Raw genomic sequence first — 5600 nt, 5'->3', positions numbered from 1 at the left:
ATGCTGTCTTTTTTCCACTGGATGATTTTAGCTCCTTTGTCAAAGATTAAGTGACCATAGGTGCGTGGATTCTCCACCATGTTCATTGCAGCCTTATTTATAATAGCCAGAACCTGGAAACAACTCAGATGTCCCTCAACAGAGGAGTGGATACAGAAATTGTGGTACATCTACACAATGGAGTACTACTCAGCTATTAAAAACAATAAATTTATGAAATTCTTAGGGAAATGGATGGATCTGGAGAATATCATCTTGAGTGAGGTAACCCAATCACAAAAGAACAAACATGGTATGCACTCTCTGATAAGTGGTTATTAGTCCAGAAGTTTGGAATACAGGAAGAACAACCCACAAATCACAAGGAACTCAAGAAGAAGGAAGACCAAATGGTGGACAGTGCACTCTTTTTTAAAAGGGGGAACCAAATGCCCATGGAAGTTGCAGAGATTAACTGTGGAGCAGAGACTTGAAGGAAGGGCAAGCCAGCCTAAATATAGCTATCTCCTGAGAGGCTCTGACAGTACCTGACTAATACAGATGTAGAGGCTCACAGACATCTGTTGATCTGAGTACAGTGTCCCCAGTGAAGGAGTTAGAGAAAGGACCAATGGAGCTGAGGGGTTTGCAACCCCTTAGGATGAACAACTATGATCTAACTAGTACCCTCAGAGCTCCCAGGGTCTCAACCACCAACCAAGGACTGCACATGGAGGGGTCTGATTGTTCTGGCAGCATGTGTATAGTAGAGGATTGCAATTTGATCAATAGGAGGAGAAGAGCTTGGCCCTGTGAAAGTTCTGTGCCCCAGTGTAGGGGAATGCCAGGGCCAATAAGTGGGAGAGGGTGGGGTGGCAGGCATGGGGATGGGGGAGGCAACAGGGGTTTGTTTTTGTTGTTTTTGTTTGTTTCTTTGTTTTTTGGAGGGGAAACTAGGAATGGAGAAATTTACATGTAATAAAGAAAATATCTAATAAGGAAAAAAAACCATACTTGTGACACATTACAGTTTCTAACGCCACTATGATGAAAAAATGTGAAATGGACAGGTGGGAAAGACAGAGGAAGGGAACAGCGAATGAGCAGTAGACAGAAACATTACAACAGTGATAGGTGTGAGAGAGGGCTGTGGTGAACTGCGGATTCTGAGTGGGACCAACAAGGGTCTTCAGTAGCCTGGAGCTTACACTCTAACTCAGCTCCCAAACACTCTGCCCAGCCACATGACCACCCTGGACCTAAGCAATAACAGGATGTTCAAGATGAAGAATTGTTCATTTTCTGGATTGGACTTTCCCAAAAGACCTCTATGATTCACTGCCTCAGGACATTTTGAAGCCTGTTGTCCATGGTCCTACAACATCTGGGACCTTTGTTGATGTCCCTGGCACAAGATACCATTTAATGCCACATGGATGGCATCCTTGGTCTTTGTCATCACCTGAGGCCATCCTGATATCTGTAGGCCATGCTGCCACCAGGTGCCATATTGATCTGAGTGGCCTATATTGCCACATTGGGCCATTCTGATGTCTAGGTCTCTGTTGCTGCCAAGGTCCATGACAAGTTCTAGGTTCTGCTGCAACAGAGGTCTATGTTGATGTCAATGGACCTATGTCACTTTGGAGATATGTCAGTACCACCAAAGACCAAGTGGATGTCTGTGGTCTAAGCTGCAGCCTGAGGTCATATTGATGTCAGTAGACTATAATGCATGTAAAATTAAAGAGGACCATCACAATTTGAATTGTGGCATCACACTATCCACTTGTCACATCATTGTTGCTTTCGGCAACCACACTATATGATTATTCCATCACAACACTCAAGTGTGACATCACATGATGACCCATTGCTATGTCACAAAGGTAAGCTGAGATAACTAAGGTTCCACTGTGACATTATGTGCCATTATGACAACACAGGGCTCTCACAATATCACAATGCCCAACAAACACCAAAATGTCCCATCTGACAGGACAGTGTTCTACAGCATGCCAGTGTAGATTATGATTGTGGCATCAAAATATTCAACTGTGCCCTCATAATACTGAACTGTGACATCCCAATACTCCATTGTGACATCTCAGGCCAGAATTTTTATATTAAATGCTCAACTGGACTGAAATATATAATGCTCCATTTTGCTATAACAGTGCTGAATTTTGGCATTTTGGTACTCCACAGAGGCAGCACAATGTAATTGTGGCACCACAATTCTGAATTATGTCCTCACAATGATGAATTATGACATCACAGAACCCCATTGTGACACAAAACTGTTTTAGTTAGGGCTTTATTGCTATGAAGAGACATCATGACCATAGCAACTCTTATACAATAAAATAAACTTTTAATTGGGGCTGGTTTCCAGGTTCCGAAGTTTAGTCCATTATCATTACTGCACAAAGCATGGCGATGTGCAGCCAGGCATGGTGCTAGAGCTGAGAGTTCTACACCTTAATCCACAGGCAGAAGGAGACTGTTCCACACTGGGTATAACGTGACTTTATGTTCAAAGCCTGCCCAGACAGTGACACACTTTCTTCAACTAGGCCACACCTCCTAATAGTACCACTTCCTACGGCCATAGATTCAACATGTGAATCTATGGGAGCCATTCCTGTTCAAACAACCACATCCACCAAACTATCTGCCCAGGTCCTCTATGAACTGATTTAAAGGGGAAAAAAACTCTAGCCAGTTGTTATTATTCTCATTCAAATGTAGGGAGAATTAAGTCCCAAGGGTGTGAATAACTTGTCTGCAACACAGTAAATGGTTCTCCAGTTAAACTCATTCAAACCTTTTTTTTTCTTTCAATGGGATAAACATGACTGATATATTATTCTTGGCAAAGGAAAGTAAAAGCACAAAAGTCTTGTGTGGGGACAAAAATGGAGCACTGTGGCAATTACTCCAAAGGGGGCCAAGATTTTTCTATTTAGTTTTCGTGTTGGGTAGTTTTATGTCAACTTGACATGCATAAACTACATTCTATCGGAAAGAAGGGAATCTCCATTAGACAAGCCAGTAGGAAGTATTCTTATTTACTGATTGGTTTCTGAGGGCCCAAACAACTGTGAATACTTCCATTCCTGGGCTGGTGGTTCTGGGTTCTATAGTTCTGAAGTAGCCAGTAGACAGTACTCCTCCAGAGTCTTTGCATCTGCTTCTGCCTCCAGGACCCTGGCATGCCTGCCTTCTATGACGAAATGTGACATGGAACTGTAAACAAAATAAATCCTTTTCTTCCCAAGTTGCTTTTGGTCATAGTGTTTCCTCATAGCAATAGCAATCCAGAGGGGTAGTGGAGGTGGTGGAGAAACAGGTTTTCAAGATTACATCAATATGCCACTAGGTGGCAATAGAACCTAAGAAATGCAGTCTGCAGTCACCCGCTTTTACAGATTGAGAGAAGTACAAAATGTATACTCTGGTGTTAAATTCTACAAGATCACTTGTATCCCAAGAAAGCCCCAAACATGCTGTATAGCTGAGAAGGACCTTCATTTTCTGATCTTCCCCTCTTCTCCTTTCTAAGTGCTGGGATAGCAGGCACATGCCTCCATGTTGGCTGTGTTCAGGCCAGACAAGCATTCTGCATCTGATCCAGGTACCCAAGCCCCCAATCTCTAGGTAAAAGTAAAAGTTCCATTCGGGAACATTGTCTTGCTACCATATAATCACTGTAACAACAGTGGTTTTTCTTTTTTGGAACACATGTTGAAGCGTGTCGGAGAGTGCGTGTTCACATGCATGCAGAGCTCAGAGAACGTGTTGGGTCCCCTAGAGCTAGAGATGCAGACTTTGGGTGCCACTGGCATAGATACTGAGATTTTCAACTTGGGTCCTCACAAAGAGGAACAAGAATTTTTTTTTTAAACCACTAAACCATTTCTCCAGCCCCTAAACACAGTCTTGAACCCACAATGTATATTTTTGTCTCAGTTTTATTTATCTGTGAAGCCTTGGTAAGAAGCACAAAGTAAACACTGTACTGAGAAGTGTGTCATTTTTCTGCTTGCCTTAGTAATCTCAACATTTTGGATTTTTCTTTCTTTTTTTTTTTCATTGATTTTTGTTGTTGTTGCTGCTGCTGCTGCTGCTGCTGTTGTTATCTAGTTTCTTCTTTTTTTCTCTCTCTCTCTCATCTTCCCGAAGGAGAGAAGAGCAATCATCAATGACAAGAGGTAGCTGCACTGAAGCACCACCTAGAGCCGGCTTCACGCTCAGGAGGGGACCCTTCCTCATCTTGGTGTTTAGTTTCTTTCTTGGGCTGCGTTTTAGCTCTCTGTCTGCTTGCCTCAGGTTCCAGAGGGTTGGGATTACAGGCATGTGACACTACATCCAGCTGGAGTTGGTTTTTAGGTTATATAGCAATGCTGCATTTCTGGTCTTTCTGCACCATTGATCACATCAAGGTATAGTTGAGGCTACAAACATAGTTTAGCTGGTAGTAGAGTATTACCTAGCATGCACGAAGCCATGTAGTCTCTTCCTATCACTGCCTGTAATGTGTGATAGTGTATGCCTCTGATGACAACACTGGAGATGTTAAAGCAGGAGAAGCAGGAGTTCAAGGTCATCCTTGGCTACACAATGAACTTGAAACCAGCTTGGGATACCCAAGATCTTTCCAGTACTCAATAGGCAAAGTCAGGTGGACCTCTATGAGTTTGAGGCTAGCCTGGTCTACATGAAAAATTGCAGACAAGCCAGGGCCGAATTGTGATTTCTTCTCTAAAAAGGTTGAGGGTTGTAGGTAAATGACTTCTCGGCTTAGAACATCTGTGACCTGAAGAGACTATGGAGTTAATTCCCAGCACCCACACATGCATCCTTCCTCCATCTGTAACTCTCGTCATCAGGAAGCTGGTGTTCTCTTCTGACTTCTGAGAACACTAGGCTGGCACGGGTTCACATATTACATAAATGTAATCAAAATATTCATGCATATGAAATAAGTAAAGCTAATTTTTATGGTCTTGCCTGTAAATTTCTCTAGTTTTACAATTACGTTGCTCAGCAGGTGTCTGGATGCTCACACTGCTTCTACTGTTCTAACAGGAGAACAGGAGTGGGTGTCATCAGAAGCCAGATGGTACCAATTTTAGAATCCTGCTGTCTATAAATAAAACTATCAACACTCTGATGTCCGTAAAAACAGAACTCAAGACATTTGATACTTGTCAAGGGTGGTTTCTGTTCAAATGCTTGGGTCTTAACCTTACTATCCTCCAGACACTTCATCCACGGTTTCTTCTGTGGTCTTGTTGATGTGAGGAAGCAGAATCAAACTCCTATCCATCAGCCAGCTAGAGACTGTACTAGTGGAGCAGTGTTATGAAGAGATCATTGGCAGTTTTTTTCTTCTGAAGGAACATGACATTTTTCCTTCTATTTTCCCTTTTCTGTTTTAGTAAGTGGTAAGTGATATGGATGGTTTTCTGTTTGTTTGTTTGTTTGTTTGTTTGCTTGCTTGCTTGCTTGCTTGCTTGCTTGCTTGCTTTTGAGACAAGGTTGGATCCCAAGCTTGCTTAGAACTTGAGATGTACCTTAGGCTGACCTCAAATGCCTGTTCCTCCTGCCTTCACCCC

General features: G+C 42.6%; 1 pseudogene; it reads right to left on the bottom strand.

The window, feature by feature from the left end:
* Nucleotides 1–4141: 4141 nt before the first annotated feature.
* On the bottom strand, nt 4142–4241 carry LOC116097369 (annotated as a pseudogene).
* Nucleotides 4242–5600: the final 1359 nt, after the last annotated feature.

The sequence above is a fragment of the Mastomys coucha genome, unplaced genomic scaffold (assembly GCF_008632895.1).
Source record: "Mastomys coucha isolate ucsf_1 unplaced genomic scaffold, UCSF_Mcou_1 pScaffold18, whole genome shotgun sequence".
NCBI lineage: Eukaryota > Metazoa > Chordata > Mammalia > Rodentia > Muridae > Mastomys > Mastomys coucha.
The sequence above is the reverse complement of the archived record's forward strand: the minus strand, read 5'-3'. Positions and strand labels throughout refer to the sequence as shown.